This window comes from Pezoporus occidentalis, unplaced genomic scaffold (genome assembly GCF_034315485.1).
Source record: "Pezoporus occidentalis ecotype Australia unplaced genomic scaffold, CSIRO_AGI_Poc_V1 ctg91, whole genome shotgun sequence".
NCBI classification, from domain to species: domain Eukaryota; kingdom Metazoa; phylum Chordata; class Aves; order Psittaciformes; family Psittacidae; genus Pezoporus; species Pezoporus occidentalis.
The window spans coordinates 276,971-292,924 of NW_026916273.1; the positions used below are offsets into that span (position 1 = coordinate 276,971).

At 48.6% G+C, this 15,954-nt stretch overlaps 1 protein-coding gene and 1 long non-coding RNA gene across 2 annotated transcripts in view; both read left to right on the forward strand.

Moving 5' to 3' along the window:
* The window catches only part of CYSTM1 (cysteine rich transmembrane module containing 1), a 426,226-nt gene that overhangs the window by 69,026 nt on the left and 341,246 nt on the right, over positions 1–15,954 (forward strand). The window lies entirely within an intron of this gene.
* On the forward strand, positions 3,159–4,635 carry LOC134156893 (uncharacterized). Its single transcript, XR_009962105.1, has 2 exons — positions 3,159–3,237; positions 4,154–4,635. It is a non-coding gene; the product is annotated as an uncharacterized LOC134156893 (long non-coding RNA).

Below are 15,954 nucleotides of genomic sequence, written 5' to 3' on the forward strand. Positions count from 1 at the left end.
GAAAAATAGCAAGGAACTTTCATGAAGAATGAGAGTCTGAAGCTCTCGTTCCCTGGCTGAGGATGTTGCAGTAACACACACCGGAATGTGTGCGGGTGACTGCTGCCCCAGTCACAAAGAAAGGGTTTAATGTCTCCCAAGGTCCATCCCCTGTCTGTGAAAGTCGTGTCTTGTGACTGGAAATAAGGAGCTACATGACTGATGTGCTCTGTTACGCAGTGGGCTTTTGTGCCACTAGAGCCAAATCCAACACAGTTTTGACTAAGGGTGCCACACCTTCTTCCTGTAATTTCTAGTTAAAATAGGGGTGGAGAGATGTGCCTCAGCACAGTGAGTGTCAGGGCTTTCCCTTGAGCTGAGAACCCAGAGTTTACAGAATCCCAGACTGGTTTGGGTTGGAAGGGACCTTAAAGCTCATCCAGTTCCAACCCCTGCCACAGGCAGGGACACCTTCCACTAGAGCAGCTTGCTCCAAGCCCTGTCCAACCTGCAATGGGCAGGTCACAGGGGTGGGATGAGGTCTCCACTCACAAAGTCCCTGCACGCTGTACGGTTTAAGACAAGATCGATCAGGCTGCATTCAAGGCAATTGCTCGTTCCTTTTAGCAGTAAGCATCCATGCATGGGAGACAGGGTCTTTGGAGAAGTCGTTTTAACCCATGGAAATAGCACCTGTTGGACCTGGGCTTGTGGAGGCTGTATTTGTGTGGGTATCATGAGCTGCTTCCCACTGTGTACAACCAGCCTGCAACCAGTGAACCCAACGCTACCACATGTGTCACCCAAGCAAAGCTATCCCTCATTCTGCATGGGCAGCACAAAGACGTTCTTTGTGTCCCTCTTCTGAGACCTGATGACCAAAACTCTCAATTCAGTTATTTCTTTCAGCTTAGTCCTGAAATGTAGCACCAAACAGCTGCCTCCTTGCTCTGTGAACGTTGTGAATGCCCCATCCCTGGCAGTGTTCAAGGCCAGGTTGGACACAGGGGCTTGGAGCAAGCTGCTCTAGTGGAAGGTGTCCCTGCCTGTGGCAGGGCGTTGGAACTGGATGAGCTTTAAGGTCCTTTCCAACCCAAACCATTCTGTGATTCTTTGATCTCTGGTGTAGGGTTCAAGTTGGATGCTAAAGGACCTTCACACAAGGTCTCCATCCTGTGAAACGGGCTCGGCACAGGGGGAACAAGAAGCAACTCAAGGGAAAGGAGGTTTCCAGAGGCTGAAGGAAACCACCCTCAAACCCCAACAAAGCTCCTTGTGCTTCAGGCCATAAGCTGATCATCTGCGGGGGCAGGGAAGGAATTTGTCACCATCTGCCTCTTGTCTCTCTGCTGTGGGGAGTAATAAGCAAGTGAGGAGGGGAGGATTCAATGGTGTTATTAGGTGGAGAACGGCATCATTCCCCCTGTCTGCACAATGTAAATGAGTGTGTATTTTTCATAATGGGGGAATACATGCAGGGAGAGAGAAAAAATGTTTTAAAAAAGAAAGAAGGAAATGGGGGAGGGGGGAAATGAATCGATATAACAGAAGCATTAGGGTACTCAGGGGAGTGTTTTACTGGGGCCATTAATATACTTCTCAGGTGGTAAAAGCCACTTAGCCTTTAAAAATGATAATGAAATGTTAACTACCCAAAGCATTATTGCTGAGTCACGGAGAGCCAGGCAGCCCTTCATCTCCCATCTGATCCAGGGGTGCTGGCTACCACCAGCCCCCCCCAGCCCTGGGAGCGATGATCCGGCACATCATATCCTGCACGTGGGAGCTGGCACCCCACAGCCCCCGACACGCTGCTGCAGCACTGGCAACCAGCCACAGCCATCGAAGATCCCAACTGCCCACAGGCCACTGCAGCACTGGGTCTGCACCGGGACCCAGGCACTCCTCGTGGGAGAAGCCCCTGACTGCACGTATGGAGGCTGTGACCCTCTCAGAGAGTCCCAGACCGGTTTGTGTTGAAAGGGACCTTAAAGCTCACCCAGCTCCAACCCCTGCCACGGGCAGGGACACCTTCCATTAGAGCAGCTTGCTCCAAGCCCCTGTGTCCAACCTGGCCTTGAACACTGCCAGGGATGGGGCAGCCACAGCTTCTCTGGGCACCCTGTGCCAGCGCCTCAGCACCCTCACAGGGAAGAGCTTCTGCCTAAGAGCTCATCTCAGTCTCCCCTCTGGCAGGTTAAAGCCATTCCCCTTGGTCTGCCCCTACAGGCCCTTGTCCAAAGCCCCTCTCCAGGTTTCTTGTAGCCCCTTTAGGCACTGGAGCTGCTCTAAGGTCTCCCCTTCAGGAGCCTTCTCTTCTCCAGGCTGAACAAGCCTCGCTTGGCTGCAGAGGTTCCCATGCTGGTGGGAGCAGGGATGATCCTGATTGTCCAACTGCTGAGCCAGTGCAGGGATGTGATGTGCAGGGGAGGAAGATCCTGTCTTGGCTCCTAGGAGGTGGGACCAAGCAGCAGTGCAGCCTCATGCATTTCTACAGGAATAAAACAGTCTACATTCCACAAACCATTGGTGGTCGCAGGTACATGCCTCATAGCACCCTAAAACACTTGACCAGCATGAGGTCCTGGACACCCCCATGCTGAGGAATGCACTGAGTTTGGAGGCACTGGGCACCCCCAGATAAATGACCATCTCTGAAAACCATGGGGCTCAGATTCTAGCTGTGTGCTTGTCAACAGGGTCTTTTTCACCCGCGAGGGAGCAGGGATTCTCATTTCTCATCTTTTATGTATCTCTGAGTCTTATTTGATTGTGAAGGGCCCAAGCAGCCCCCTGCAGTGTCACATGAGGAAATTCAACGGGCCTGCATGGTCCAGCGAGCTGAAGTGTGAGATGAAGGTCTTCTCCTAGGACGATTCAGTGCCCAAGCAGAAAATTAATTTCCTTCCATCCATCTGTATATGACCCAAAACCTTCCCTCGTCAGGGAGATTATGAAGTTTTTTCCATGAATGTGGATTGAAAGTCAGAGGAGGCAGTGTCTGGAGGGACAGGGAGCAGTGTGGCTCCCATCACTCTCATCCACAGCACCTGAGACCCTTTTCTGTGGGATTCTTTCACCTGGGGGAGTTTTCACCTTCGTTAGTGAGGGCCTGGCAACAGCTGAAGCAGTGAAACACCTTTATTTACCCCTTCTGGCCCTAGGTGGAAGTTGCTGCATGTGAGGCAGTATGCTGTGTTTGGGAACGTTGGCTGTGGTGCACATTGTGATAACTGGAGCGCATAGGGATGAATTAAGGTAAGAGTGTTTGGGAACCTTGCGTGCCACCCGGTAGGTTGTGAGTGTATCCAACTATTTCTGAAGGCCATCCTGGCTGGTTTGGGGCTGCATTTCCCTGATAGCTTGTGGGTAGGTGTCCTGTTTGCCAGCATCTGTCTGACATTGCAGCCCTGAGCAAGCCTGACTGCAGGGTGTGCATCATGTCAGCATTGTCCGAGCTCAGGGTTGGCAGTGCAGTGATAGCTGATGCTGCATGTCCAGCTCTGCAGCTAGGATGGGGTGATGGAGGGACAAAAACACTTCTCATCTCCCTTCTCTGCCTCATCTCCATGCTTTGCTCCTCTGCTGGGGGAGGGATTAGCAGGCGGCAGCTCTGATGCCTGCAGGTCCTGCTGGAACACAAACTAGCAAAGCCTAGGTATGCATGATGGAGGCAGGACCGTCCCCATTGAGCCTGCAGCTTGCCTGGCATGCAGGAGGCAGATGTGCCCTGGAGCTGAGGGCTTGTGCCCCTAACCCCTAAACCAGAGAAGACAGAGTTCACCCTGAGGTGATGCAGAGAGTCTGCAGGTACAGCAGAGAGGGCATGCGAAGGGCATCTCCTTCCCTGAAATCAAAGGACATGGAAGGCTGCTGCATCCGCTGAGAGAAGCAGTTCTCAAGCTGCAGGTCACGACATGCCTGGAGTCATCTGGGGAACTGCTAACTGGGTCACGCTGCTCTGCAGGCTTCCACAGGGTCTGAATGGACCAGCCCTCCTCCCTTGCAACCCCACTGCTGAAGGAGCCCAACAAGCAGCCGTTCACCCAACTGGCACCGGCAGCCCCACTATTAAGGATAATGCAGGCGCCTCGCACTGAAGCTCTTTATCCCCAGCGCCCGCTGTGAACAAAATTGCCTGGGATCAGGTGGTGCCAGCCAATTTTTCTCGCAGCAGGGGCCGCAGGTAAAGCACCTCTGTGGAGAGGAGCTGCACTGCTCTGAACTTTCCTGTTGCCCGCCTGAACTCAGGGAATAGGAGAAGGGATATTGTGTGCACTCAAGCAGAAGCGGAGAAGATGCCAAGAAAGGAGAGAAGCAGATGGAAAAGACAGAGAAAGCTCAAGATGAGGAGAGAGCAGGAAGGAAGGAGCAGAGGAAGGATAAAGCAAGAGGGAGGTGAGAAAAGAGCTGGAGCTGGGATGCCACAAAGCAGTGGCCAAGGCAGCAAGAGAGCTGCATCTCCTCTTTCTTGTCCTACAAACCAGACACAGACGTGGCAGCAGCTAATCTTCCTGGCTCATGAACAAAAGGATTCTTTTCATGCCAGTAATCTAAGAGCTGCCATGCCACGGCTCTCCCAGCTCATCTGCTGTGAATGCACTTATGTGGCGTCCAACTGAACGGGTTAGCAAAATAAAGACAGATGGCAATGGATTAGCTCTAACACTTCTTCTGTATCACAATGCAATCACTGCAGTCTTCTCCACTGCCTCCTCTCGGGACAGTTTGCTTGCACTGCAGCTGTGCAGCCACCCCCAGTTACAGATCAGTGGCCCAGCTCCAGAGCCACGACTTTAGCACCGTGCAAGTAGGAAAGAATCACCGTGGGCTTTTGTGCTTGTTTCTTGGAAAACATATATTAGGGAGAGGCTGTGGTCCCAGTGAAGGGCAGGCACACAGCCACTTCTCTGTTGAAATGGGACTTCTTTGTTACAGATGAATCCATCAGTGGATGCAGGGCAGGCTCTAAGGCCTATGTTAATGAAGTAGATGCATTACTGAGCAGCATTTTTAATGTCTAGACCTCAAGAATGGGGATATCTCATGTGATCCATTAAATGTTAAGGCAGACATAGCAAGAAACAGAGATAGTAGGTTGATACCACATCTTTGCATCTTCGTAAGTCAACAAGAAGAGTAGTTTCTTATTCATGATTAATTACACTTTTTGCCCAAGTCAAGCTAGCTGCAGATGTAGGGCTTACAGCCAACCCAGTGCCAGCTAATGCAACATGAACATGCATTTCTGTTTGACAGAAAGTGTTCTGGTGACAGGCTATTGTTTTCCAGCCAGAAATTATGTGGGCATTCTAGCATCAAGTCCCGTAAAGAGCTGCTCTTTACTCCTCCATTAGAAAATATCCCTTCTAACTGCGTAACTTCTTTGTGCTGAACTGTCTCCACCTATAAATTGACCTCACTCCTGTCCAGGTGCAGTCTGTCTAATCTCAGTTTTACTTGGTTGTCAGCTCTGGTGCTACTGGTAACTTCAGGGATATTCAGGTTCCCAGGGTGGCCATGTTTCTGCCCTGCAGCATCAATTTCCTCATCTCATTCAGGCAGTTAATGGGAGATCTTCTCTTCTAACCCTGTTATTTTGGGAACTATCCCTTCTGACTCCTCATCCAAGATCACCACATGAACAAGCAGTTCCATTTGGTCAAGAAGGAGTTTTTCCCCATGAAACTGGGTATCCCTGAGAACACCTGCCAGGAACAATTCAACCAATTTTTCTTGGTTGATATTAAAAAGAAAAAGCTGATATTAGCTCCGTTTTTTAAAAAAAAAAAAAACAAGAAACTTCAGATTCTTGCTCCCTGAAAACCACCAAGACTTAATCAAAATTTTTGAAAAGAAGATTCCTTGCCTCTGCATTGGCTTTACAATTGACCAGTTTATTTATGACTTATAGGGGAGATAAGGCTCCAAGCAACCTGGTTTAGCCTTTAAATTAGCCCTGCTTTGAGCAGGAGGATGGAGCAGGCGACTGCTCAAGGTTCTTTTCAACTCAATGTCTGTAAGTTGAAGATCCCACTGGGATGCTCTAACCTTGCAGCTGATCCAAACAGCTTTTGGAGCTGTACCTGCCTAATGGATGTGCTAACTGTCCAATCTTACTTGCAAGTGCTGTTTAACCAGGCTATGTTCCCTGCTTAGCCAGTTGCACCTTTAGAGATGTCTTCCACTATTTTTGTGGCTATTTGATCAGAAGTATTCCTGGTAATCCTGTTTATGCCTAAAAATGCTGTTTGTTCTGATGCAGGAAGCCTTTGATCAGCTCAAGCAGATGTTTACATCAGTGTTCATATGGGCATTAAACTGCAAAGTCTTTCACTGCTGAGATAGATGCATTCAGCCATGTGATCAGAGCTGCATCCTTGCAGCATAAGGTGATCCACAGTGAACTTGAGCTATATACATTGAAATCCTCTTAGCTTGCACAACAACAGCAGTTTTCAGATCAGCCTTAAGAAAGTTATGGTTGTCAAATGTGCTCTCCACCAATGGCACTGTCATCTGTAAGGCACATGTTCCCTAGCCCAGGTATTCCCCAGTCAGAATAAACTCTTACTTAGAAGTTGAAGGAATCCATCTTCTACGAAGTCTCTGAATCAGCCCCAAATTTGGGTGGTTCTTCTTTTTTCTCTGAATTCACCTTTGCTGTAATGCACCATTCCAGCTTTTAGAAAGCAACTCTGATGCCTGCAAGAAACCTGGAGAGGGGCTTTGAACAAGGGCCTGTAGGGACAGGCCAAGGGGAATGGCTTTAACCTGCCAGAGGGGAGACTGAGATGAGCTCTTAGGCAGAAGCTCTTCCCTGTGAGGGTGCTGAGGCGCTGGCACAGGGTGCCCAGAGAAGCTGTGGCTGCCCCATCCCTGGCAGCGTTCAAGGCCAGGTTGGACACAGGTCTTTAAGGTCCATTCCAACCCAAATCTTTTCATGGTTCTAGGACAGCATGTGTGATACTTGCCCTGAGCAGGGCCAGAACACACCCTGGAGATGCTTGGATTGAAGGCAGCCCTCCACATACTGAATCTCTTCAACATTGAACAAGGCATGTTTCCCTTTGTAAAATAGAAGACCTGCTCTTGGTTGCATTCACAGGTCTGCCCAAGCCAGGCTGAGAGCACAGCCTCAATTTTGACACTTCTTGTCTTCAGGGCACTTGAGTTTTTTTTGCAACTTCCTCTGCATGTTTTCTTTCTCTTGTGCAAGGTAGAATTGGACAGGCAGCCAAACACCAGGCACCGAATGCCTGCTGATGACAGCCTGCCTATGGCTCTAGGCTCCTTCAGGATGCTAACAATAGACAAGCGATTATCATCCCTCCCATGCGTAGGAAGGGTCTTGCAGTGGTGATTGCAATCACAGCCCACAGCACAGCTGCCCATGAGAAGTGCACATGGCTTTTAGGGATGCAGTTTGAGAACCAGCAACTGCTCCTTTTGCAACCTGACCAGCTCAGAGGCTATTTCCAGCTATCTACTTCCCATGGCATTACCTCTCCCCAAAATTATGCCTTCCTTACTTGGCTGCACTTTTGCTCCTATTGCCAAAAGCTCCTAGGGATCCAGAGCTTGGCACTGTGGACTGTTGCCTCCTCTGTGGAAGCAGCATGCCAGTTTGCTGCCAGCTTGGCTCTATTCTGCAGAGACACTGCAGTTCTCCCTCCATGCATCCTGAAATAAAAGGCTGCGGTGGTTGCAGATGAGGATTCAGCCCCTGTGCTTCTCAGGCCCCACTGAAGACCTTGTCCCCTCAAGCAGAAATGGGGTCTCTAGCACACAGCTCCTCTCCTTGCAACGGCCTCAGTCATTTGGTTTGTAAACAGCTTGGGAGAAAGTGGAAAAGGGGAAAGAAAGGAGGCATTTGGGACAGAGAAATCTGGAAAGGTTCAGCCGCAGCAAAACATGAAACTGCAGCTAGCACAGGTTCATCTTCGCCATAAACCTCCTAAGCCAGTTCTGCACTTTGCATCTGGATGTGTTTCATTCCCTATCAATGTTCATTAGAAGCTGCCCAGCACTAAGCTGCCTGCTTGGGAATAATTAGGTCCATTCTCTGAAGGTCATGACAGTGCTAACATCATAACTTCTCTTTCTCTGAACATCCAGACAGTTGGATGCTGTGAGCAACCATTAAAGTGCATCCTTGAAGTGCTCCTAGTCCCTCACTGGGAACACAAGCACAGTGGGGCAGCACGGACAACCAGTTTGGTGCTGCTATGAATTATTTTTATAGCAGATATCAAAGTTGTCATGCAACTTTGCTGCTTAAGCTGGAGACAACAAAGGGCTGGGAAAAGGGAGGAGAGACGGGATACGGATTAAACCCGAGGTAAAATGTTATATTTGAGCTTTTACTCCCGTTGCAAGGCCAGGGCTCTTCATTCATTCACAGGCAGAGCAGTAGTTCCATGACAGTGTTTTAGGTGGGTGGGTCACCATAACTCTTCCCAGCCCTTACGCCCATGGCCTTGAGCACTGAAAGGAGTTTTCAGTGGCTCATGCGTCACTGTGAGCGAGCCAAGGAAGCCCCAGGGACCGCATCAGCTTTGAAGACACTACTGAGGGTACAGGCTGTGCAAATGGGGGCATGGGAGCTGCTGGTTCACGGCAGAGTGGCCTCCTGTTGGGTTTTGTGGCCGGGCTGGGAGGCAGCGGTTCAGCCTCCCATGGGATGGGAAGGATCCACTTCCAGCTGTGGATCAACCACTTTCTAACCATGGGCACATAACTCGAGTGTCTCAGCAGCTCCCAGGCCTCATCTGAGAGCTGCCTGGTGGGCTGTGGTCAGCAAAGACAGGGTTGGGGAAACGGGGGAGGCTGTGTCAGTTCTGTTGTTGTTGCATGAGCTGCCTGGCCTTTGCTGCCACAGTGCGTAGCCTGGGAGGGCTTCCATCACATGTGCTTGTGGAGGCTTTGGTCCCGGGACGGCTGACACCTCTGTAGGACATGAAACTCTTCACGTCTGCCAGGTGGCTCTAGCTGTCCTTGAGAAGCACTGTGCTGCAATGTCTCCTTAGTGACTTCTAGCCGTTGGTCTTGGCTCCTCCAGCCCTGTCTGCTGTGGTCATTGCAAGCCTCCCAGAGGGCATCAGATGTGGAGTGTAGGGTGACATGGGACAGGTCTGTAGCAATGTGATTTTGGCCAGATCTTCCATCACTTCAGTGCCCCCTGCTTTGTTCTTAATGAAGTTCAAGCAAATTATCTTCAGGACCTGCCACAAGGCGCATCAGTCCTGCAGAGGCAGATTGGAGCATGGCTGAGGTCCCAGAGGGACAGCAGAGATGTCCCCTCAGAGAAGAGTTGCATTGCATCAGCAAAGGGCGTCATCCTTTTTATAATCAAGTTAAAAAATGTATGGTCTCTGAGGTGCCTATCAAAGCCTCTGATATTGAGGACTAAGCAGTGTAAAAAGGCAGATAACAAACCCACACCAGGGTTTGCATATGCTCTTTGCTGCTATTCTGAGTTGTAGTTGAACGCAGTGAGAACTCTTCAGGGGCTCCCCAAAACTGTCAGTCTCTGCTGTTACTGTGGTAAACAGTGTTGTTTTAAACCAACCTCAGTCATCACTGATCTTAGGAGGGCTGCTTTTGTCGGCAATCCTGGTACCACCTTTTAAAAGACATCACTTTTGTCCATGCAGCTAAAAGCTGGCAGTGTCTGATCAACATCTTGGTCTCACTGTGTTGGTGGGAACCTTGTGAAGATGCTGCTCAGTTGCAGTAGCTGACTGTAGGTTTACCTGTTCCCTTTGTTACAATAGTCTCTAGGTATGTCTCTATATTGGATAGCTTGCAGTTTGAACAGACGTAGGTGAGGGGGAAATGGCCATGAATTGCTCTAAAGCAACAGTCAAGTGCCAAGTTTGATCTGGCTTTCCAGGGCACAAGGGTCCTCCCTGTACCCACCAAGTGCAGCAGACCATGGAAGTTCTGCATCTCTGCAAGGCAGCATCCCACCTCTTGGACTCTCTTGTCTTCTCCTGCAAGCTGTCTCATCTCATGCCAGCAGAGCTCACAAATGGAGGGAAGCAGGAGCTCTTGCCAGTGTGCTTGAGAGCATGGGGCAGACACGCCAAAGTCTGGGCGTCTGCCCTTCAAATCAGGATGCTGTTTCCATGGTCAAGCCCAGCCCTATTTTGTCAAGAATTCCCAACATAGGCAAAAGCCAGCGAATGGTCTTTGTGTAAATACAATACAGCAAGACTTTGTTACACTGGAGAACCTTGCTTTTTAAAATTTGAAATAAAGGAATAAAGTGTAACCTGGAGCCATTTCAAACTCCCAGGCAGACAGATAGCTGTTTTGCTCTGTGAATCTGTGCATATTTAGACTGTTCCTTATTAAACAGACAAGAGTCACTCTATCTATTAAAAACTGGCATGAAGGTGGAGCATGGTTTTGATGTCTCTGCAGAAGGCTGCATGCTCTGATGAGACAGGGACTGGCTGTATTTTGTGTTTTATGCAGCATCTAGGAAGGCTGGAGCATAAAATCCAACATCTGCACTCCCTGGTGCACAATGCCAGTGCACAGCATCATATATCACTGCAGCTGTGGGTCACTGTGGGATGACTTGATGATAAGAGACTTGCATAGGAAATGAGCGAAAATAATCAGGCATAAAGTGCTGGCTGCTCCTTTCAGCCCTGCTTTGACCACTCGTCAGTGTCAGAGGTTGAAGTACTGATAGCTGTTTGGGAGCTCTCATTCACCACAAGCTCTCTAGTGTTGCCCTGACACTCTGGACCAGTTTTGGGTTTGGTTTATTCAGGGTGGTGTGATGGGTACCAAGATTAACTGGACACCTGTGCCCCTACAGGACGCTTTGGGCCAAGTAGTCTGGGTCCAACTGCAGCTCACTTTTCTGTGCATTGAATCAGGTCCATATTTACTGCAATTTGCATTCCTCTGTGGGCTATCGTCATCTGCAATGTGTCTGTCAAGCACTTTTGAATTGATCGGTTAATTTACCCATGTGCTAAAACTGCAGTTGGCAGAGTCGAGGCAGATTTCAATCTCTGTATCTAGCTTCTATAGCTGGACGTTTTTTGTTGTTCATGGCCAGAGATTCCTGTGCTGATATTCCTTATGTCCTTATAGGCTAGAGCTAGCCTACTCCTTACTCCCCATCCCTCAGTGTATCTCTCAAGCTTTTCCTTCTTACAGTTACACAGCTCAAGGATTTAGGTCCTCTGCTCCTGGTGATGCATGGAGCAATTCAGATGGGTTGGACTATAGGCTAAGGAATGGTATAGAACTGTTGCATCCACTGAGACTTGCAAAGCTTTCTCCCAGCAGCTTTCATTAGTCAGCTTTCCATGTTCACATTACTATTTCCCCTTCTTCTGATGACTTGTTTGTCCATGTAGGAAGACGTTTGTGTGTCTGTGTCTTTGCTATTATTGCACAGCTAGCTTCTGATTCTGAGATGTGACTCTCAAAAACAGGGAAGATGAGGGTCTCAGGCCTGGTCTCACTTATATATATGTTTAGCTTAACTGTTAAATGAGACCAAAACTTTATTGCAAATTCATACAACTCATCTTGTTCCTGTTCCCCAGTCCCTACCCTCCTGAACTCAGTGTCTCTTACGTCCTTGCTTTTTCAGGTCTTTCCTTTGTTTGAAAGCACATTGGAGCAACCAATTTCTTACTCCATATTTGAACAGCACTTTAGCCATAACTAAGTCATGGTAGCACTGACTTAGGAAGATTTGTTTTTAATTCATTGAAGGATGAAGCCAGAGCCCACCAAACTGTTTGCAGGTCTTTGATTCTCATGGACATAAAACCAGTGATTTATTAGTTCTCAAGGCGCCATTGTACAACAGCACTCCTTCAAACGCAATGGGATTGAGGAGCTGAACTCTCCCCTGTGCCTCTGAATGTTTTCCCCTCAGTTTCTGTGCTAGTAAGGCAGAAACTGAGTATTTCACCATTATGTGAGGATAGTTCAGACCTCTTTGTAATTTGCCAGCCTATCTCTTCTATTAAACTGGAAGTTTTCTCTAAAACATCCTAAAAAGAGCTCATATCATTAGTATGCTGTTGATTTATTATGTATAATGACTGTTTACAAAACAGCTTGCAAAGATGAGGCCCTGGTTGAGTGACTGGGTGTTTCTACAGGCAGCTCCAGCCCTCCTGAGCAACCTGCGTGCCCAGGCCCAGCAAAAAATTAGCTGCTGATTAGTAGTGATTTGCAAGGAGAGTTTAAACAAACTAATCCATCTCTGGTTTGAGGAATGCTGATGTAGCTCTTAAGGGGACTGATCTGTCACGTTCTGTAATGTTTTCTGTGGGACGTCCACACTTGTGCCTTTCTCAGGATGACATTGGCGAGGCAAGACTTGTTGCACGCCCACATTACCCTCTCCTGATCTCTACCTCTGAGTGCCAGCTGGTCTACTGGTCTGCTCAACGTTGCCAGAAGTCGTGCGTCGCCAAATCCTGACCCTACCCACAGCCCTGCCACTTCTTAGCACCTTCAGCCTAACAGGAGGCATCAAGTCCTTTGGGCGTGAAAGGACCCTGGAGCAGCAGTGCCTCTTCACTTCACTCCTGTGTTGGAGGGGTCACTTTTAGGCCCACTTTTTCAACAGTTTGCATATGTTGATCCAGATTAGCAAAAGACTGATTGATGCTGGACTTGATTCCATGATCTGGGGGAATACTTTACCATCCACAGCAGCAGAAGTGGTAGGGAGAGTGCTGCGCAGCGTTGAGCATCTCTGCCTCAAACACCAGTTGTGGGACCAGCATTTACAGCAGTGGTTCCTGAGCCTGCAGGTATTGGAGAAATGGCTGAGAAGCATTGACTGGTGCCGGGGTCAGCACAGGAGGAGATTGATTGGAGTGGGGCCGTCGGAGCTCTGCTGCAGTGCTGCGGACTGCGTGCTCCAGGCACTACTGCCAACATTAAACGTTTGGCCGATTTTGTAGGTGTTTTTGTTTAAAGGAATCAGGCTGGGTTGTGCACATGTGCTTTTTTAGGAGCAGCGTTCTGTTCTCTTTGTTCTGCCCCTCTGGTAACTTCTGCTTCAAAGAGCTGTTCTAGTTGCATCCAGGCGTCCTTCCTTGGCTTTCAGGAGGGAAAAACACCCTTCAAACCCTGCACACAAAGCCAGAAATCTGATAGAGAGAAGCCAGAGATCTCTCCTGGGCCTGGGTTTCCAATGCCATCATTGACACAGAAGGTCCTAGCCCCTCCAGGAAGACTGTACAACCTCTACAGGGCTCAGGAAGCCACAGTAGCTGCTATGTGGAGGTAAAGCAAGAAGACGTGGCTGCTGCTGAATCATGAATTTGCCAAGAGGGAGTGAGAAAACAAAGAAAACGCCTCCTAATAAGCATATTTTCTGTTGTAGAAACATAATTTTCTAATCAGGCAATGAAGAATTACCAAAGGAATTGGAACAATACTGCTTTAGCACAATGTTTTCTTCCCCTTCATTGCTCCCCCAGAGGTGCTAAGAGAAGTTTTCAGACTTCTTGACACCCTGTGCCCTTTCAGGCTCTCCGAAGGAGTGCTGGAGTGTCTACACAGCAGCACATCTTTGGTTGCAGTGAGGGATTCATGCTGCTTGATGTGACTTGTGGTGTGGGCAGTGTGAGCACTCATTTTCTGGCAGGGACAATGCAGACCCACCCTTCATGGCCTCACAAAACCCTCTGAGGGTTTTGGTGCAGATAGTGTGTGGTACCCCATGTCCGCAGAGTCCTCAGTCAGTGCTCTGCTTGTTTCCACTGAACACAACACAAAGCTTTAAACGGTTCCCTTTGGTTCTCTCCCACAGTTGCCTGTTTGCTGCTCTGACCAATTGGGCCACATCTAAGCAGCAGCAGCACAAGAGCCCCAAACTCTGCCTGCTGCGTTGCAATATCACAGGCTCAGTGGACTTGGTAGTCCCTGCCATCAGTACGCCTTTGTCCTGTGCACTGCTGGTACAACTTGTCAACTGCCTCCGTGCAGTTGTGTCCTCTGGAGCTGTCAGTGGTGGTTTGGTATCATTTAATCAAATTAGCTGATGAAATCCCAGGTGGTTCCTGGAAAAGCAGCTAAAATGTGGTTCTTTTTCTTGAGATGTGCTGTCTGAATTCAGCTTAGTGGATGGTTCTGGTCTGCTTTGTCCTGGTCCTCAGGTTCTTGTCTCTGTGTTGGGCTAGAAGACAGTCTTTGCTGCCTTCAAACACACACTCAGAACTGCTTGAGAATCCAGGAACAGCAGTTCTGTTCTTTGCTCTCTTCTCAAATTAAGGTCTTAGTATGTTCAGTGGTGTGTAACTGAGACATAAAACACTTGGATGGGAACTCAAGGGCAGCACTCTCTGCACAGGTACCTATGGTTCCAGGAGCTCAAGACAGAATAGGGACTTGGGGCTTTGTGTGTCACATAGGTTCACATTCCCAAGCTAATGACCCCTCTCCTACACTGAGAGGCTTCATCTGATTTTCACATGCCCCTGGGGAAGATGCTGGGTTCCCCTATCCCTGCCATTCAGATGTGCTAGGTCACACTTGGGTCAGGTCTCCCAGCAGCCATGGCACCATCACTATAGTGCTGCTATCTTGCTGTGACATGGCACATGGGGCACCACCTGCTATGGTACCACTGGTACTTGCCGCAGTGGAAAGGATGTGTGTGTGCATTGGGATGGGAAGAGGCAGTAGCAGCTGAGGATGCATGGTCCAGGAGTTTTGCCTCCTCTTTTTGAGTCATGAATTGTGAGCAGATCCGTGCCTTTTTGCACTGATCTTTTCAAAGTGTGTCCTCCATCCTCCCATCTACCCCCTTGTGTTTTCTCATGTGCTGAGTTCTTTCCTGGCTCACGTGTGTGTGTGTAGGGTAAAAGTAGCACTTCCACTTAAACCTTTTATATCTGCATCTAAGTAAATTCTCATGGGGTCACATCTGCTTTGTCTTGCCCCTGCTGTACTGTGCACAGAAGCCCAGGAGATCTGCACCTAAGCATCAATCTTGTCACTTCTGAGTAACGTGGAGATAACTATAGCATCAATGCATGGGTGAGCCAGGCAACCTGGTTCTTCCTGAAGACATTATCTCTTTCCAGAGTTGGTACATTTTCATAGTAGGGAAAACCCAAACTGCACAAACAACCAAACCTAAAGGATGTCTTGTCTATTAAAATGGCAGGAAATGACCATGTTGCATGGTAATAACTGGACTAAAAGATTCAGTAACAAACTCTCACCTATGTTGTTCATAATGCTGATTAACTATTTACTCAGTAGAATAGAATCATAGAATAGTTAGGGTTGGAAAGGACCTTAAGATCATCAATTTCCAACCCCCCTGCCATGGGCAGGACACCTCACATTAAACCATGCTACCCAAGGCTCTGTCCAACATGTTGAAAACTATTTGTCCCATCTGCATCTCCAGCTTCACTTCTCTATTCCCCTTGTCTCACCCTCCTCTGACATTCTCCCCTATCTCTTCCACTGCCTCATAGCTAGATTCCTCCCATGTCCTCCTCCTGGGAAAGTGACTTTGCCCACATTCTACTGGTGGTTCTGCTCAGTTACTCTGTTGTAGAACTGTGCTACATGGTGCCTAACCAATGAGGCTTACAATAGCTTGGTCTCTAGGAACCACTGTAATGACCATAGCAGTGGGGATGGTTAATCAGGAAATGATAAAGAAAATGCTTATAATGAAGCATCTGAATTTGTGACTTCACTGGGGTACAAACTCACAAACAAGGTCATGGAAAATAAATCCATTGAGAACGATTAAATACAAAGACTTTACCTCTGCGTCAGAGAGTGTCTAAACCAGAAACTATTGAAGACTGCAAGAATATCATGAAGTGTCTGACCGTGATCATCCACTGGAGCAGATGGCAAAAACATCTCCAAAACTGGACTCTCCCTTTCTGCTTGACAACAGTGCAAAGGCAAAGCCCAGCCCAGGATTGAAACTCCTCTGTCTTCAGGGAT